Raw genomic sequence first — 20,858 nt, 5'->3', positions numbered from 1 at the left:
TCCTGTAGTCTCAGCTACTGGGGAGGCGGAGGTGGGAGAATCACTTGAACCTGGGAGGCGGAGGTTGTAGTGACCTGAGACTACGCCACTGCACTCCAGCCTGGGAGACAGAGCCAGACTCTGTCTCAAAACCAAAAAAAAAAAAAGTGAGAAAAGTGACTGGCTTAAATAATAGATATAAAGAAATGAGAGCCATTTTAAAAATCAGCTGTGAAGTAAAAGTCCTTACATAAAAAAATTAAGAAGGGAAATGTAGACAATTTTTCACAAAGAAGTAATTTTCAAGTTATGTAAGTGTGTGGCAATACAACATAGACTCTGATGAGATCACCACTTGACTTTTTTCTTAGGATAAAGTTATCTATGCTGTGAATTAATATTTTCTGTGTTTCACTAAAAAGAACAAGCATGGCTAGTTTTTTTGTAAAAAAAAAAATTCTAAATATAACTATTCTGGCTTTCAACTGCTTTCTGCAGAAATAAGGATTTTAAGTTTGTGTGTTTATTCTTTTTCTTTTCTTTTCTTTTCTTTTTTTTTTTTTTTTTTTTTTTTTGAGACAGAGTCTCGCAGTTGTTGCCCGGGCTGGAGTGCAATGGCACGATCTTGGCTCACTGCAACCTCTGCCTCCTGGGTTCCAGCAATTCTCCTGCCTCAGCCTCCCTAGTAGCTGAGATTACAGGCATGCGTCACCACGCGACGGCTAATTTTTGTATTTTTAGTAGAGACAGGGTTTCACCATGTTGGCCAGGCTGGTCTCGAATTCCTGACCTCAGGTGATCCCCCCGCCTCGACCTCCCAAAGTGCTTGGATCACAGGCGTGAGTCACCACGCTCAGCCTTGTGTGTTTATTCTTAATACCTTATTTTTGGAAGAATTATCCAAACCTGACAGCTGTAAAATTGAATGGAAAAGACTAGAAACAAGAGGACACAAAGAAAATAATTCAGAGCTGTAAACAACCACTTAAAATGTGGAGAGATGAATGAGTCCCAACGAGAATTAAATGGCCACAAAAAGCCAAATAAACTACCATTTTAAAACATCACACGGCGATAGGCCCAGAGATAGGCTTTGGAAACATTTGCAGCTACATCTGAAATCACAGACTCACAACGTTCAGGAGGAACCTGGCCAGGCAGCCAAATCGCACATAGGCCTCTGTGGGAGATGCAGGGCTGAGTGTGCAGACGGCAGGCAGGGGCAGGAGACCGGCCCGTCTGCAGCAGGCAGCCTGTCTGCTGGGCCAGAGGAGACCCGGGGAGCCAGTCTCTCGGAGTTCTGCAGAGAGCCCGGGCCAAAGTTAACCACCTCTGCTTGCTGCCTTCACCAACACGAGAGGGCAGGGCAGAAACGGCTGCTATAGAAAAGCAGCTGCAAAACCAAGTATCTCAAACTGCGCTCTCCACACTGAACTCACTAGGGCTCACCGAAACAGTGCATTCACGCCCGGCCTCCAATTTACTTTTCTCCACCTGCAGACACAGGCGTGGCTTGGCATATCCAGTCACCGAGAGAAGCCACCTTCTGGGGGGTCCCACTGGGAGGGAATGACAACATTCCTGTTAGGCTTTGAACTCCTGAATTAAACTTGAACACGAAGTGCCAGATGCCACGGGCATGTGTGACACTCAGGGGACAATGAGGTCAACACACACATTACTCAAGCACGGAGCTGCCCTGCTGCTCCCCGGCTCCGCCCTGCCGTTGCACCTGGCAGCGGATTCCCCCAGCCTGTGCTGAGCCTTGCCGCTGGGAACTGCAGTGACCTTCCTCACCGTCACAGGACAGAAGACGCTTCAAAACTACAACTGTCCAAAATCAGCTTGGGCCGCCATCTTACGGGGTGAGCTCTCTGTTACTGGAAGAATTCCAACAAAGTCAGGATTACCCTCTATCAGAGGAGATTCATTCTTCCACAAGGAATTGTGCCAAGCAGTGCGGCAGCACTGGTCACTGCAGTCCCAGGCGGAGAGCAGCAGGCTCAGATGGGGTTAAAAACAGCCTCTTCCCTCAATTAAAGGATGACTTTTCAATGTGTTGGTTCCTAAGGCTCCTTCCTAGATGAGAGGCAGCAGAAACATAAAAATAAAGAAAAGGCAACAGATTACGTCGACACAGGACTTCACAGCGTCAGTCACCTGATACGACTAATGCTTGAAAGCAGGATTGGCCAAGTCAGAGATGCAGCTAAAAGACTTGCCAATGATCATCTTCCTTCAGAGGCACAGCATTCTCTCCTGTAAACAGAAACGATGTATAAAACTACAGAAGAGCTTATGATCAGACATGCAATAAAATACGTGATCTCATCAGAAAGTTGAAATCTCAGGGTGGAGTCAACCATGATTCCTGCAACAGTGCAGAGAACATAGTTTTCAACTCAGAACATAATTTTGTATGATCTGTGAATGGACCACACATAGTTTTTTGCTTTTGGTTTTTCATCCTTTCTTCCCTTGGGTGTATCAGTCAGTAACTCGTTTATTATGAAATTATTATAAAAATTATAAAATAAAAATTAGACATAGTGGCCTCAAGTAATGTCTCATGACCTTAGCTTCAAATCGTAAGTCTCAGAGCCATGAGGCAATTGTTCCCTGAAATACTTACCTCAAAGGTCACCTCATTCGGAGTTTCCAAAATTTCAGCCCCTGGAATGCCCTTTTCATGGTTTTTGCCGTAAATATAGACCATCTGTACTGTTTATTTCCTTATCATTTTTTGATATACCTAATCACTCTTTTGGCTGAAAATACGTTTATTTAAAAGGAGAATTTCTATTACTACCATAAATAGAAAGCCAGTATCACTGGTCGTAAGTTACCGGCAAATCTAAAACACACACACACACAACGAGAAAGTCATCTGCTGACAACTTTTAGGGAGAGACACACTGAACTGAACAAGCGTCTCAAATGCTTCATGAACTTGTCTTTGCTGTGGTACAAGTTCTGCTTCCATCTGTCTCTAAAAGTCCAACTTTTCTGACGTATCCAAGACCAAGGATTGGTGTCATGTCTGTAAACAAAACGCTGCCAAACAGCAAACTCAGGAGCGACCCGGCTCAGGCACAGCAGCGGCACGACCTGGTCCAGCCGCCTCGCCACCGCGCAACGGTGTTCCTTGTCCGCGAACTGGGACGAATCGTAACCGCCGTGGCCACTTTAGAGGGGTGTCGTTCATCACAACAACTGATTTCGTGTTTCTACACCATCAAGTCCACACGAGCCAAAGGGGCCCTGACAAAGAGGGGCAGCCGTTAGGTCAATCAATACTATGAAGTACTTCGTAAGTATAAAGGGCTTCACGAGAAATAAGAGCTGCAGCAGCATTTAAAAACAGTGAATGACCTCTGCCTCTGAGCAGCTTGATGTGTTCCAGACGCAGCAGGCTCTGAGTTCACCAACAGTTACTGCGAGTGCTGAGCTCCCCATCCGTTCTGAAGCTCTCCTGATTTAAAGCCAGAAAGCTGCGCAACGAAGGAAGGGGACAGCGAGTCACCAGGGAAGGGGACTGCGATCCGTGGTGGAGAGGGAACATGACTCAGTGTAAAGTACGAGGGCTTTTCTAACGTGGATGGCAACAGCATTGCCCACACGCACTCACCAGACAGGAGGCTCCATCACCCAGGGTCCTGCCTAGGTCTGTGGCCTGAGCAGCACCACGGCGACATGGACAGACACCAGACGGACACTGGCAGAGGCCACCTCCCGTCCACTGGCTTTGGAACCCCTGGAATGCCTAGCGGCACATGAAGAGCAGCATCAAGCTTCCCATTTGTCATCCAGTGCCATTTTAATCTCAGACGGAGAAAAACACAAGAAATATTAGTCTTATTATGGATGGGCATTTATTCTATTTTATGAGGACACACTTAAGATTCACTATGAATCCCAGCGTTTTGGGAGGCTGAAGCGGGTAAATCTCCTGAGGTCAGGAGTTCAAGACCAGCCTGACCAGTATGGTAAAACTCCGCCCCTACTAAAAATACAAAAATTAGCTGGGCATGTTGGTGGGCACCTGTAGTCCCAGCTACTCAGGAGGCTGAGGCAGGAGAATCGCTTGAACCCGGGAGGCGGAGGTTGCAGTGAGCCAAGATTGTGCCACCGCACTCCAGCCTGGGCAACAGAGGGAGACTGTCTCAAAACAAACAAACAAACAAACAAAAAAACAGAAAAAAAGATTCACTATGAATTAAAGCTCCATCCCCAGAAATTAGCGACGGCCACGGGCAGCAGGGGAAGGAGGGAGTGGTGGGCAGGAAAGCCAGCAGCTCTAGGCGAGTGGCCCTGCCTTGAAGGGACCCCTGCACTGAACACGCCCAGTGCTGACAACGCGCAGGGAACAGCGACTCCACAAGCACAGGAAGCGAAGGACAGGACGCGAGGGGCCAGACGAGTGGCAGATGCGCACTTAACCACACGGTAATGTAGAAAATTCTATTCCAGATGACACAGAGAGACAAATATTTAACATAATGTGAAATTCAACTGTGTACACTGATAAAGATTAAAAGAAGACATAGATTCCTCTAGTAGAAACAGTTGGTGTCATATGATAAAAATTTTTTTCTTAAATGGCTTTTATTTTTATTATAGGAGTAACAAACGTTCATTGGAGAAAATACAAAAATAGAGATAAACAGAGAAGATAAAATCACCCATAATCCCACCACTCAGACAGAAACATTTCTTATATTTTGGGTTATTCTTCCAGACTTTTCTCTATATGAATATAAACATACACATTTTTAACTGAAGTGGGATCACAGTGCACACACTGCCTTGTGACGCGCTTTAACTCAGCCTGCCTTGAACGTTGCCAGGTTCAACAGATACACTTCAACGGTGCTGTAAGGTCTTCCCAGGGGCATCCACAGAAAACAGACACGTGCACCAACAATTGTTCAACCAATCCTAATTCTTCAGTTTATTCAAAGGATAAAGGATAACCAATTTCAAATATTAATTTAAGTGATGAATGCCGTCTAGTGAAGAAATCTTATTTGTAAATCCACCAAAATGAATCGAGACAAAAATGAAATAGTCTTTCAATTAAAAAAATCATCTGAATAGCTGAGCAGGCCAGGATCTTCCATCCAAATTGCTGTGGGGATGTGCACCTTAGGCTTGGGGCTAAAGAAGCTGGGAGTCTCTACAGATCGAAGCTGTCCCTGAGAGCTTAGGATACATGTAGGGGCAATTTAAGACATACCTTTTTGTGGCTATAGACCCTGCCTTCACAGTAAACTATCTTCCTTGGGAATTCACCTGTCACCACGGTGAGAAGCTCGTGTCTTTGGCAATGCCTGACACCTTGATGTCTGCTTCACCTGACACCAGTGCACCAGCTTCCCTACGGCTAGTGTGTGCACGGAGCATCCTTCTCCATCCTTTCACTATCAAGCCTTCCGGATTCCTTCATCTAAGCACGTCTACTGTAAGCAGCCATTTTTTAAATATCCAGTTTGACAATCTCAGTATTAATTGGCATATTTAGTTCAGCTGTATTTTCTGTAATTATGCAGTGTTTAAGTGAAAACTGACCATGTTGCTGTTTTCTATTTATCCCATCTGTTTGGTTTGTGTATCTCTCTCTTCCTACTTTCTTTTGGATTCACTGAGTACTTCTTATCGGTTCAGTTTTCCCTCCTCTGTCGCCACACGCATCATGCATTCATTAGTATTTTACTGGTTACTTTGGAGATTGTAACACGTGTCCTAACTCACTAGCACCCAAGAGAAATTAGTTCTCCAACACCTTCCCTAACAACAGCAGGGCCCGCCCTCCACGTCCACCCTCAAGGCCATTACCATTGTGTGTTTTAATTCTGCCTGCACATCACACCCCACGAGGCACTGCTGTGACTTGCTGGTGCCGGGTAGTCACTGTCCACTCAGAACGGCCCGTGGCTTTACTGTTTTCATGGCTCTGCATTCCTTCTGCATTTCCATGCTTCCATCAGGACCCTCTTCCCTTCCACCTGAAGAATTTCCCTAATAATTTCTTTTACTATAGTTCTTCTGGTGACAAGTTCTGATTCTGTTTGTCTGAAAATGTCCTTTGGTGGCCTTCATTTTTGAATAGAATTCTAGGAAAAGAGTTATTTTCTCCACTTCAAAGACTGTCATTTCATTGTCATCTGAATTCTAAGATCTCTGTGGGAAAGTCAGCTGTCAGCCATAGAGCTGTCCTTTCACTCAGATGCACCTCCAGCTCCGCCTACGTTTCCACATTGCCTTGTGTTCTAGATTTGCAATGACATGTCAAGTGTGGTTCTCTGTGTATTTACCATGTTTGAAGTTTGTAAAGTTTCTTGCATTTATGGTGTCATGTCTGACAGGGTTTGGGATACTTCTCAGCCAGCATCACTTCACATCCTGCTGGCACCCCCGTCTCCCCCCTCGCCGTCCCTCAGCTTCTCAGACTGAGCCTTTTCTCCATGTCTCTGTGGCTCTCCTGCTCTTTCCTCTAGTTTTTATTCTTTTCTTCTCTATGCCTCATTCTGGATATTTTCTATCAGTCTACATTGCAGAGTTCACTCTCCTATGTGCAGTCTGCTATCCAATTTATGTTTAATTCTTCATTTCATTTATTGTAATTTTCATTCCCAGAATTTCCATTTAAGTTCCATTTTATATATTCCTTTTTTTTTTTCTTTTTAGGACAGAGTTTCACTTTTGTTGCCCAGGCTGGAGTGCAATGGCACAATCTCGGCTCACTGCAACCTCCACCTCCCAGGTTCAAGCAATTCTCCTGCCTCAGCCTCCCAAGTAGCTGGGATTACAGGCATGCACCACCACACCTGGCTAATTTTGTATTTTTAGTAGAGACGGGGTTTCTCCATGTTGGTCAGGGAGGTCTTGAACTCCCGACCTCAGGTGATCCTCCCTCCTCAGCCTCCCAAAGTGCTGGGATTACAGGTGTGAGCCACCACGCCCAGCCTATACATTCCATTTTATTGTGAAATTCTCCATCTTGTCATCTACTTTCTTGAATATATTAATGGCAATGCTTTTAAAATCCGTATCTCATTATTCCAATAACTACATCACCTGTTGCTGTTTCCATCGCTGGCTTTTATTCTTTCTTCTTCATCTTTTAATCATTTGAACCTTAATTTTTTATTGAAAACCAAACACTGTGTATTACAAACTAACAGGAGAACTGGAGGCCCTGGCCAATGTTATCATCCTTCAGAGAGCACTGACTCTGGTTTCTGGCAGGCAGAGCAGGGCAGGGTGCCGTAATCCTCTCTGAAGTGAGTGGGGTCAAGGCTGAGTCCCAGTCTTTTGTGAAGGCTAAACTATTTCAAGTTTACTCTCATTCCTAGGTTGGGGTCAGGACCTAACAGGAAATCTAGGTGCTTACCAGGGTTCCTGCTCCTTGGCATGCCCTGGACTCCAATTTTTGTCTCCCCTAGTCTTTCAGAATAGCCTTCTGGCTGGGCATAGTAATTCTCATCTGTTATCCCAGCATTCTAGGAGGCCAAGGCAGGAGGATCCCTGAGGCCAGCCTGGGCAACAAACATATGAGTCCCTGTCTCTACAACAACAACAACAATAATAATAGCTTTCCCTTCTCAGCCTCTGAGTAACACATCAGCAAATGCCTTGAGGAGAACACAAGTGCAGATTACTGGGCTCACCTTAATATTTTCCCTTTTCCCCAGGATCTTGGTCTCTTACTCTCACGTAGCCTTCGTAGCTAAAACTCTTAAGTTTTGTCTCCCAGCCCTACAAGACTGCCCTACATGGAGCCCTGCACCCGCAAAACATGTACCTGTGCCTTGCCAAAAGCTCCATGCACGGTCCCAGTTTTCCGGACACCACTTTCTGTTTTGTTCTTCACCCATCCAGCTCCACGCCCCTCATGAGCCAGCAAACATCTCAAGAGGAAAAGCATCACAGAACACTGCGCTCGGCCCACAGGCTTCCTGCTTTCAGGACCTGGTCCCTCCAGTGCTGGCCACCTTTCTTTTGTACTTTGTCCAGCTTTTCAAGATCTTGTTGTGAGAATGTCGGTCTACAGGGCATTCCACAACATCTCCAAGGTGTGCCCGCACACACAGACACATTATTAAAACAGGAACAGCCACATCACAGAAAAATGTTAAAATTAAGAAATCACTTTTTCAATAAATTATTTGACACAAGATAACAATCTAAAAACGTAAGTTACAATTTTTCCAGAAAATAACTCACAGAACTTTGGTACTTCCAATTTGTAAAATATTCCACTAAGTAAGAACAAAATTGCCTCTTTTAAAACCTCCTTTCTGATTTACCACTTTGTAACTCAGAAATCCAGAGTCATTAGGAAACATGCCAAAATCACCATAAATCGTACTAAGTTATTTCCCCTCGGGGCCCACTGGTTGCCAAACTCATTACCAAAATTACTTGAAGGTGTTGCTTCTTCACCTGATACCAACAATTTAGAAACCAATGTTTAAACACTGGCTTGTACTAAATCTCCTCAGGTAATATCAGTAAGGCATGTGCTGAGATCAGGGGAAAAATGTATTTTGGTCACATCTAATTGCAATAAAATAATAATGCTTTCTCCTACTTCCCTCCCTTTCTGACATCACAACACATAAACTGCAAAAAAATAAAATAAAATAAAATAAAAACAATTCCCCTTAATCCAAACACTAAAATACATCATCAGTGGGCACCTCCCTGCCCATGCTGATGGCTGGATTTTCACAAGGCACAGGTACATGTCTTGCGGGTGCAGGGAACAAAGGCAGAAACCGTCACTGTCCTCAAAGTCCCTATGATTTCACAGAGGAAAAAAACCAAAGAAAACAGCTAAGTACAATTAAAACGCAGTACATCAACAGGTGCAAAACGTTCTTTTTCAAATGAAATGCACACATACGTGCCAAGAAGCCTAACTTGAGTTCCCCGTGCGGGGGATGGCAGCGGGGGACGGCAGCGGGGGAAGCAGTTTTGAAGCTCTGGGTTGTGGGCTTAAAACAACCGGGTTCACCACAGAGATAAGAACGACTCAGGCTTGCACGCTCTTGCGACAGGAAGAAATGTTCGAGGGCACATCTGAATGGTTTTTGAAGCCCTTGTCTACACAGCCCAGGTATGGAAAACTCAGTGTGCTGTGTGTGAGCGGGCTGTGGGGAAGGAATCGCTTTCTTGCAGTCAGAGCTAGGGAATAACACCTCAGCCTCTGCTGTGGGACTAACCTAGGCTGGCGTCCTAACCCAAGCAGGTCGGCCGCAGGTCACGTGCACAACGCCAACTCAAACAGGACTCTGTGCAAATAACGATGCAGAAAGTTTGCAAGCTTGCCCTTCTTTCCAAAGACTAAAGATAACAGAACATGTACAAAAGAGCAGATCCTTCTAGCCGCCCAAAATTCTAGGAAGCGTGGAACCCTCTTCAGCATGTGACCCGTAAAAATCCTTACAAACATCAAGCCACACAACATGCAAAGCAGTCCCTCCTCCTCTTAACAAAGTCAGTGGCCAAGGTAAAGAAGAAAAATGGAGAACACACACACACGGAACCTTGTGTTATTTTTATAATATTTTACCATCTTTTCAAAGTACAGATGGGTCAGAAAACATCACGGAACATACAAGGCAACTGAAGCTTCGGAAGTTTTCCCAAGTGGTTTTGCTACGATTATTTAAGGTATCTCATTGATATACTTTCAGGAGGAAACATATGTATTATTATCTTTAACTTTGAACTCAGTTTTGTGCATACTTTTGTTTCTTTGCTTTTTTTTTACAGACAGGATCTCACTCTGTTGCCCAGACTGGAGCACAGCGGTGCGATCACAGCTCACTGCAGTCTGGAACTTCTAGGCTCAAGCAATCCTTCTGCCTCAGCCTCCCGAGTAGCCAGGACTACAGACACATGTCATCACACCAGGTAACTGTACATTTTGTAGGGATGGGGTCGCTTTATGTCACCCAGGCTGGTCTCAAACTCCTGGCCTCAAGTGATACTCCCTCCTCAGCCTCCCAGAGTTTCAGTGTGAGAGCCACTGCGCCTGGCCCTGAACTCGTTTATGATGCCTTCCTGTGGTCCTTTAAGTATATACAGGTTGAATAACATTATTTGAAATGCTTGGGAGCAGAAGCATTTTAGATTTTGGATTTTTTCAGATTCTGGAATATTTGCATGTACATAATGAGGTATCTTCAGGATGAGGCCCAAGCCTAAACACAAAATTCATTTATGTTTCACATACACCTTACACATATAATTTTATACAATATTGTTAGTGATCATGTGCATGAAACGAAGTTTAAACTGCCACCCAGCACCACGGTCAAGTGTGGAATTCTCCACTTGCAGTCAGCACTCAAAAAGTTTCAGATTTGGCCGGGCGCGGTGGCTCACGCCTGTAATCCCAGCACTTTGGGAGGCCGAGGTGGGCGGATCACGAGGTCAGGAGATCAAAACCATCCTAGCTAACATGGTGAAATCTCGTCTCTACTAAAAACACACACACAAAAATAAAAATAAAAAAAATTAGCCAGGCTTGGTGGCGACGCCTGTAGTCCCAGCTACTCGGGAGGCTGAGGCAGGAGAATGGCGTGAACCCGGGAAGCGGAGCTTGCAGTGAGCCAAGATCACGCCACTGCACTCCAGCCTGGGCGACAGAGCGAGACTCCATCTCCAAAAAAAAAAAAAAGTTTCAGATTTGAGGGCATTTGGGATTTCAGATTCTCAGCTAAGTGATGCTCAACCTCTAACTACTCCTACGGGTTTTTATTTTCCAGGTGAGCCTCAAGCAGCGTCGGCATGAGAACTCCTTTCTGGACTCGGGCCTGTGGGCATGCCCTCCACATCCAGGCCCGCCTTCCCTCGAGAGCACAGCAGTGAGGCCAGCAGTGTCACCAGCTGTCACAATGTCCAATGCTTCAGCGTTTAAAGACCTCTACGAAATATCCCCCGAGAACACGGTGACAACCAGCTGGAAACATCGCCCAGCGTGGCTGGCATTCTGAGGACGACACCGGAGAGGTGTCCAGCAGTGTCACCTGCGGTTGGAAAGGGACTCCTTAGCAGTCCCTGGGAGTGTGGCGGAAGCCAAGCCTGGAGGGACATCAGAGCTTCCTGCCACCAGAATGCACAAAGACTCTTTCACACGAGGGGCGGAGCGGTAGGCAGGCGCCAAGAGGCCTGAGCGCGCTCTGTTGCACCCACCATCCCCCCGACAAAGACTGAAGTCAGTCCCTGTCTGGCTTTTTGAGGGTGGGATGGGGTCTTATTTGTGTTTGTGTCCCACCCATTGCATGTCCTGGTACTCAGGAGGCACCCAGTAAGCTCTCATGGACTCAACAGCTGAACGGACAGATGAATGAATGGATCTGAAATGTAAGATAGGAAAGGCCATATCCATCCTCTGTCTTCCCCAGCAACAGAGTTTTTATTTGCCCTTATCCTTTATCTGCCCTGTGAGGGAGGTATCACTTTCCGTATTTTACCGAGGACGGAGCCGAGGCTCTGTGAGTTACGTAATACGCCTAAGGCTACAGAAATGCTAGCGGATGGAACAGGGATTGAACTCATGTCTCTCTGGATCCAGAATCTGCGTCTTTCCAACATGTCAAATCATCTCCTTAGCAAATGTCTGACTGTAAAATTTCTCAAGTAAAATACAAGAATAAGGAAAAATAAATATGTTAATTTATCGATTTAATCTCAGATGATCTACAGTAAATAATATAAGCCAAAACATGACAAAGCACACAACTGAACTGACGCTCAAAACCCACCTGGAAGCTATTATTCCAGATGAACAATGAGTGACTTAGAATCCTCAGGTTCCTGAGGAGGAGCCAACGTCAAGACTGAGGGAGGAAGAGGAGGTGACAGGGCTGAGTAGGGGTCCAGCCGGCTGTCCTTGCCTCCTCCACACCATCAGCAGCATCCACAAAGACCTGGTTCTTCCACACCCGTGCTGCCGGCCTCCCTGATTAGATTATACGCAGAACCTCAGGGCAAGGACTGTCTTTTTTCCTTTTCAACCACAACATCTATCACCATGCCACCGACGGCCCTAATTCTATCCAACTGCATGCCCCGGCAGGTCCACCAATATCTCCTTTTTTTTTTGTTTTTAAGAGACAGAGTCTCACTCTGTCACCCAGGCTGGAGGAGGGCCGCAGTGCAATGATCATAGCTCACTTCGGCATCGACCTCCTGGCTCAAGTGATCCTCCCACCTCAGTCTCCCGCGTGTCTAGGACAACAGGTGTGCACCACCACAACCAGCTAATTTTTATTTATTTATTTTGGTAGAGACAGGGGTCTCACTATGTTGCCCAGGCTGACCTCAAGCTCCTAAGCCTCAAGCAATCCCATCCCCCCCGCAGCCTCCCAACAGGCTCAGATTCCCGGCGTGAGCCACCAGGCCGAGCCTCAGTGTCTCCTCTTGGCTCTGAAAGGAAAGAAGTGGGGAAAGCCATTCTGCAGACGTCCAGCACTGTCACTGAGGCTGCCCATACAGCTCTATTACTTGTCCTGAAGCACTGTTAAGAGACTGCGCCATTGTCCCATCAACAGTTTGAAGTTCGGTGACAGAATCATCTGGAGAAGGCAGACCCTGGGGATGAAGGCCACACAGCTTCAGTCACCAAAGGAGGGCCATGTGCGGCCATCACCAAGACAGCCAGTGTGTGTGAGTCTCTGGTACAGTCACTGAAGGGCCTCTCTCCACCTTCCTCCACCCCTCCCTGTCCCTCAGACCCCACTCTCACGCACATCTCCCGAGCCACAGCAAACACTCCACATGACACATCACATCGAACATCTTATTTTAAGCGATCAAGGTCTAGGCAAACGGTTTTCTGACTGACCCCAATTTGTTTTTAAGAGAAGGTTATTTCTTTTATGGCCTTCCACATGTTTAATACTGATTATTAAGACCGCTGGAGAGCCCACCGGAGAAGGGGGGCTGTGTCCTCTGGGACCCCTCCTCACATACCAACCCCTAAGTCCTTGGTAAACTCACACAGAGAAAAACAATTCTGAAAGTAATAAACATAACGGGCTTGGCACATCGAATAATTACTTGGAAGAGAAATTGGAACTGGAATGCACAGAAAACAACCTATCTGGGATTTGCGTTTCACTGGCGAAGTCATCGGCATCCAGCTCATGAATTCCCGAGGCCACTTGATGGGCGTTCATCACCGGTACACGGAGGCACTCCAGAGTGGCACTGGAGGAACCGTGCCCCCGCTCCAGCAAAGCCAGCGGTCTTCCCGTGGCTGTCCACGCCCCACGCCATGGCGTGCAGGGCAAGTGGGGCTGGGACGCTCACAGGCCTCTGCACCAAGGACCAGCCTCTAACTCACAGCCTAATCTGCCTCTGCTGAGAACATGCCTTAGTTTTTCCTCTTTGATGGCAACTACAATCTCCTTCCAGCCATGGGCAATGGAAAAATGTAGTAAGAGTATCTTATTATTTGAAATAAAGTCAGGACAGGACCAAAGCAAAGCACACGAAACCGAGAGCAAACGTAACTTTTGGCTATAGTGGTTCTATAGCCACTATGTCTGAAAATCCAGAACCACGAAAGAAAATATTCATACACGTGACCACGTAAACATCAAAACTTCAGCCTGGCAAAAATCAGGTCAAAAGACAAATGACAAAAACCTGGAAACCGTATCTGCATGTGTTATCACAAGTCTGCTTCCCTGATACATATAGCACTCCGAGCAATCCCCGAGAGAAAGTTCAACCACCACAAACACACACGGCTCTCGTGTGAAACACGCACAGCCTCCCTTCCAGTAAAGAAATGCAAATTCAAACCACGTTTAGATACCATTTCCCACCACTGTGGTGACCCAGTCTGCCACCGAGGATGTGGTCGAGTAGCCACCTTCGCCACCTTGCACACAATCGTGCCTCGGAGCACACCGGCACAGGCCCCAGGAAGGGCGACTTGGTCATGTCAACCAAAGCCACAAATGCACACGCTGTGGCCTTGGCACATACAATTCCAGGAATTCATCCTAAAGGTACACGTGCATGTTTGAGAACTGAAATTAAGAGAAATAAAATGTATTATCTGTTGTATTTTGTCTAGAATAGCAAAATGTGGAATTAAGTCAAAGGTTCACCAATAGAGGACTGGTTACATAAACTGGAGTGTCTATTAAATGGGACACCAGATGGCTGTAAACAAAGGGAGAGGAGCGGTGTGGGGCAGGGGGTGGGACAAGAAAAAGGGAAGCTTTCTGTGTGCGGATGTGGAAGGATCTCTAAGGCACGTTGAGTGTGGTAAAGGAAAATGGGTTTGATGAAGGGTGGGGGTGGCTAATTTGTTTTTAACACTGTTTATAAATGCATAAAGAAATTCTAGAAGGATACCTAAGAAACATGACTGCAGAGACAGGGCGGGGACACAGTGGATAGCAGCAGGCTTGAACGAATGCCTTTGATAATTGATTTTATTTTTGAACCACCTGATAGTATCAACTACAGTTGCCCTTAAATAACATGGAGGTTAGGGGTGCCAGGCCCCTCCACAGTAAAAATTCCAAGTACAGCTTTAGACTCCCAAAAATGTAACTACTAATGGCCTACTGTTGACAATTACAGATAATACAAACTGCCAATTAACACACGTTTTGTATGTTATATGTATTATGCATATACTTATAGTATTCTTATAACAAAGTATAGTACAGAAAAGAAAATGTGACTTAAAAACTCAGGGGCCGGGCGTGGCAGCTCATGCCTGTAATCGCAACACACTGGAGGCTGAAGGGGCAGGATCACTTGAGGCCAGGAGTTTGAGACCAGCTTGGGCAACATCATGAGACCCCCTTCTCTACAAAAAAAGAAATGTAAAAATTAGTCAGGAGCGGTGACACGCCCTGTGCTCTCAGCTACCCGGGAGGCTGAGGTGGGAGGATCACCTGAACCTGAGAGGTCAAGGCTTACAGGGTGCTAAGATTGCACCACTGCACTCAGCCTGGGCAACAGGGCAAGACCCTATCTCTAAAAAAATTTTTTTTAGTTAAAAAAAGAAAATCTTAAGAAAGAGAATATATTTACTATTCAGTAAGTGGAACTGAACCACCATAAAGTTCTTCATCCTCGTTATCTTCACACTGAGTACCTTGAGGGGAGGAGGGCGAGTCGGGGTTGGCCGTGCTGTCTCGGGGTGGCAGAGACCAAAGCGACGAAGGAGGTGGGAACCGGGACAGGAGAGGCAGGTCCGCTTGGTGTAACTTCACGAAACCCACTGTAATTTCCATCTGACTCTTTTGCTGTTTCATTTATCTAAGTGTTTCTACACAGTACCAATTCTTCCTCCATTGTTTGTTTAGTTTCAATGCCCACATCACAGAAGGATTCATGTCGTAAAAGAAGTCAAAAGCAGTCTGAAAACTCGGAACCCTTCTGCCAGACTGTCTAGTGTCAATTCATTTTGTGGCACTGCTTCTTCTATGTTTTTTCCCATCACCTGGCCCTGGTTTGGAAGTACTTATCTCCATTAAGGCGTCTTGTGTTAATTCCTCCGGTGCAGTGTCTACTAGCTCTTGAATTTCTCCAAGATCCGTATCTTGAAATCCTTCCTTCACCCTCCCCCCGGCGCACCTTTTTTTGCCATAGCCACAATCTCTTTCATGATCTCCTTGGTTGGTTCTGTTGCAAATCCTGTGAAGTCATGCACAACATCTGGACAGAGTTTTCTCCAGCAGGAATTTATTGTTTCGGGTTTGATAACTCTCACGGTTTTTTCTGTTACAAGAGTGGCACCTTCAATGGTGAAATCCTTTCAGATTTTTAGGACCTTCCCTCTATCAGGGTTCTCCTCCACAGCGTTATCATCCTTCCCGTAGAATGCCGTGTGTAACGAGCCTCAAAGGTCCTTTGAGACCCTGATCTAGAGGCTGATATGAGATGTCTTAATTGAGAGCAAATAGACCATTTCAGTCTTCAGCCTTCAGTGTTGAACTCATGGGGTTCTGGGTGGCCAGGGGCACTGCCCAGTATTGAAAGAAGTTTAAAAGGCAATCTCTTACTGGCAACGTACTTCCTGACTTCAGGAACAAAACGTGGATGGAGCTAATGCAGGAAAAGAGTTCTCACTGTCCAGGCCTTCTTGTTCTGCAACCAAAAGACTGGCAGCTGGTGTTCACCTTTTCCCTTCGAGGCTCAGGGGCAGTCCTGTTCATAAACCCAACTGCATTTGCACAAAATGATAGTTAGCCTATCCATACCTGCTTCTCTTCCTTACTAATAAATACCCTTTGTAGCTTTTTTTTCCAGAATAGACCACTTTCATCTGCATTTGAAAACTTATACAGGCAGATATTCTTTTTCCTCAATGATTTTCTAAATGGTATCTGGGAACTCAGTCAGACACCATTTGCCTCTCGGTCAGCAAAAGCTGCTTCTCCTATTATCCTGACTTTTTTAAAGCCAAATCTCTTTCTAAAATTATCAAACCATCCTTTGCTGCCACTGAATTCTCCATCTTTAGATCCTTTGGTTTCTTTTGCTTTAAGTTGTCATATAATGACTTTGCTTTTTCTCAAATCATATTAGAGTCTATAGGTAGGTCTTTCTAACAGCCATTCTTCTACCACACAAAAGCTGCATTTTCAATACAAGATAAAAAGGTGTTTTGCAGAAAGTGCAAAGTTTTTGTGCCTGTTGGCATACAGCTGCAGTGACGGGTTCACAAATTTCCTTTTCTTTTTTACAATGGTTCTTATGCTGGTGTCATTTATCTTGAAATGGAGCACAAGGTAACCACAGCTGCCGACCTCAATCTACAGCACAAATCGAGCAATTCAACTTCTTCTTGCAATGTCATGACTTTTCTCTGCTTCTTGGGAGCACTTCCAGCATCACTAGGGGTACTTCCTACGGGTTTGGGTCCCATGTTGTCATTCGAGGCTTATGGTATTGCACAAAATACAGTGAAAATATGCAAGATCCTCAAGAGATTCCTTTTCACTGTGACATGAAATTTACTGTTGAGAAGAACTGCTCATGCGGAGATGATAGGGATCACACGGTGTCTTAAGTGGACACAGAAAACACTTGAGCTGACCACAATAGCAACCAGATGTGGCTACAAAATTATTACAGTAGCATAGCATGGACTACAGTTAATTTATGCAGTTATGATTTAATACTACATCTTTGTGTTTGCTTTACATTTCTTGACTGCAAATGGTGCCATGCATATCTGTTTTTGTGTGCATAAGTTTTGATAAGATTTAACTTTTTATAACAGGTATGCACATCTTTTACGGTAATAAATGACAAAATAGACTAGTCTCTACATATATTTTATGCATTCATGACATGCCTAACTTTGTCTTAATTTTTTTCAATATTTCTAGGCTACGAGGTTCATACGCAAGTTTATTCAAATATTTGAAAATCTCCAAAAATTTCCAATATATTTACTGAAAAAAATCTGTATACATGTGGACTCACACAGTTTCAACCCATGTTGTTCAACAGTCAACTAAGTTTTTCAGTTTTTCAACTGTGAAATGACAGCTGTCTTTCTTACCACGCCCTCCGTCAGCAGGCTGAGGCATACAGGCTGAGTCTACCTTCCTCACACTGCTTCTGTCTCCTGTGTCATCTTCCCTGTCCCCATCCCTAGGGATTCTTCCTACACCCCCACAGCAGGACCAGGTCTAGCAGTCTCCCATCTTCAGGTCTGTGTCCATGATAAAGAGTTTCAGAAAATGGAAATTATTATTAAATATCATAATTTGAAACCAAAACAAATGGGGCCCATTGCCCAAACCTGCACCAGGTTAAACTCAAAAGGGCTGATGTTGCTGCCATGACGAGGACTGAAGCATGTGTCGGTGTACACAGGGCAGTGGCTGCCTGGCCTCATTCTTCAGGGGAGTCTGAAAGAACCACCTTCCCAGCCCTCCCCAGCAGCTTCCAGGCAGCCTTCCCCACAGCCTGAGTTGCGGCAGCAGTCATCCCTGCCGCACGAGACCATTCTGGCCAAGCCAGGCCCAACAGAGAGATACAGACCTGACACTAGCACCACGAGGGCCATCTCCCAGCTCTGCACTCTTCAACACGTCAGTACCAACCAACGTGAGCTCGGCAAACCTTCTCTGAAAAACTAACTCCTCCTCCTCCCCTTCCCCACACTGCCCCCACCATACAGTCACAACATCCTGTAGACGAACCACCTTTCAGCCAGAGGTGCTGAGACGTGGAGACCTCCAGGAATATCTAAGGTCCAACTCCTGTGCGACATCCACCACGATGAGCCCTGAGTGTGGAAGCTGGAAAGCTGCCCAGGTCCTGGCCTGGGAGCCTCTGCACTGGAGTCCAGGACCGCAGCAGCAGGTCTGCCTCCCCGGGGGACCAGACCCCAGGACCCTGGATCCACCCCTGGCAGTGCAGGACTCTACTCAAATCCTTCCAGGGGCTCGCTTTGCCTAAAAAATTCCAGAAATAACTTCCTGGTGACAACTGCACTGTCTACCGACACTTCAGGCCATAATTTGTGGATGACTCGTGGGCCTTTGTACAACTGAAGCTCGTTCCTTCTTTTCATCACATCTGATGGAGCAGCTAGGACCACCTTAGCCCTCTTACTAGGAGAACCTGGTGCTGATCTAGCTAATGCCTTCACCAAGAGGTCCCCGGAACGAAGCACGGGCTTCGCATTCCTAAGAGGGTTCTGTTCTGTTTTGGGGGTTTTTCATCTTCCTTTCTCTTTTTCTTGGGGAGTGAGGAGGAGGGGAATTCATTTAAAAGATTTAGCTCATGTATAAAATAACTCCCTTTTCCTTTCATCAAAAGGAAAGTCTTGGACAGGCGCAGTGGTTCGCACCTGCAATCCTAGGGCTTTGGGAGGCCAAGGCGAGTGGACTGCTTGAGCCCAGGAGTTTGAGACCAGCCCAGGCAACATAATGAGAGTCCCTCTAGGACGGACGGACGGACGGACGGAAGGAAGGAAGGAAGGAAGGAAGGAGGGAAGGAAGGAAGGAAGGAAGGAGAAAGGGAGGGAAGGAGGGTAGGGAAGGAAACAGGGAGAGAGAGAGAACGAGGGAGAGAAAGGAAGCAAAACAAAGTAGCTGGCAGAGTGGCGTGCCCCTGCAGTCCCAGCTACTCAGAAGGCTGAGGGGGAAAGATTGCTGGAACCCAGGAGCTGAGGCTGCGGTGAGCTACGATCGTACCACCACACTCCAGCCTGGGCATCAGGGTGAGACCCTGCCTCTAGGAAGAAAAACAAAATGGTCTTCAGAAGACAAAGTTAACCTATTTCCCCGTCAATGGATCTGAGGAGACATCTGGGCCGAGGTCTAGGCACCACATGGCTGCTGTCCAGCATGTGCCCTGTAGGGGTGCACTCCCGCCCTCCGGTGCCTTCCCTGTGGGCAGCTCTGAGGTCAGCTGAGCACCCAGGGAAGACAGCCCCAGGCCACTGGAGAAGTCTAGAGAATCTGTCTATTCATTAAAGACCACCCCTAATAAATCTTTCTAAAAAGCAGGAACCCAAAGCTTTGCTTTTGGACCATGGCCAAGTTCTCATTTTATAGTCAGCAGCAGGTCGGGCTCCAAAACAGGAATAGTAACTTCATATAACAGTAACTGCATGTAACATAACTGCACTGCACATAACATAACTGCACGTACCGTAACTCCATATAACAAAACTGCGCATAACTGCACATACCGTAACTCCGTATAACAAAACCACATAAACATAACTGCACGTACCGTAACTCCGTATAACAAAACCACATAAACATAACTGCACGTACCGTAACTCCGTATAACAAAACTGCATGTAACATAACTACATGAAACATAACTGCATAAACATAACTGCATGTACCATAACTCCGTATAACAAAACCACATAAACATAACTGCGCGTACCATAACTCCGTATAACAAAACTGCATGTAACATAACTACATGAAACATAACTGCATAAACATAACTGCATGTACCATAACTCCGTATAACAAAACCACATAAACATAACTGCACGTACCATAACTCCATATAACAAAACTGCATGTAACATAACTGCACGTACCATAACTCCATATAACAAAACCGCATAAACATAACTGCACGTACCATAACTCCGTATAACAAAACCGCATAAACATAACTGGACGTACCATAACTCCGTATAACAAAACCGCATGTAACATAACTGCACGTACCGTAACTCCGTATAACAAAACCGCATAAACATAACTGCACGTACCATAACTCCGTATAACAAAACTGCATGTAACATAACTGCACGTACCATAACTCCGTATAACAAAACCGCATAAACATAACTGCACGTACCATAACTCCGTATAACAAAACCACATAAACATAACTGCACGTACCATAACTCCGTATAACAAAACTGCATGTAACATAACTACATGAAACATAACTGCATAAACATAACTGCATGTACCATAACTCCGTATAACAAAACCGCATGTAACATAACTGCACGTACCGTAACTCCGTATAACAAAACCACATAAACATAACTGCACGTACCATAACTCCGTATAACAAAACTGCATGTAACATAACTGCACGTACCATAACTCCATATAACAAAACCGCATAAACATAACTGCACGTACCGTAACTCCATATAACAAAACCGCATAAACATAACTGCACATACCATAACTCCGTATAACAAAACCGCATAAACATAACTGCACGTACCATAACTCCGTATAACAAAACCGCATGTAACATAACTGCACGTACCATAACTCCGTATAACAAAACCGCATAAACATAACTGCACGTACCATAACTCCATATAACAAAACCGCATGTAACATAACTGCACATACCGTAACTCCGTATAACAAAACCGC

At 45.6% G+C, this 20,858-nt stretch overlaps 1 protein-coding gene across 22 annotated transcripts in view; it reads right to left on the bottom strand.

The window, feature by feature from the left end:
• LDLRAD4 (low density lipoprotein receptor class A domain containing 4) overlaps positions 1–20,858 on the bottom strand; it is a 446,527-nt gene that overhangs the window by 331,047 nt on the left and 94,622 nt on the right. The window contains exon 3 of one of the 22 annotated variants that reach the window (XM_077974606.1): positions 2,140–2,238. The gene's annotated coding sequence lies outside the window, so the exon portion shown is untranslated. 22 annotated transcript variants of the gene reach the window in all.

Source organism: Macaca mulatta, chromosome 18 (assembly GCF_049350105.2).
Source record: "Macaca mulatta isolate MMU2019108-1 chromosome 18, T2T-MMU8v2.0, whole genome shotgun sequence".
NCBI classification, from domain to species: Eukaryota; Metazoa; Chordata; class Mammalia; order Primates; family Cercopithecidae; genus Macaca; species Macaca mulatta.
This window is presented reverse-complemented; position numbering and strand designations above follow the sequence as displayed.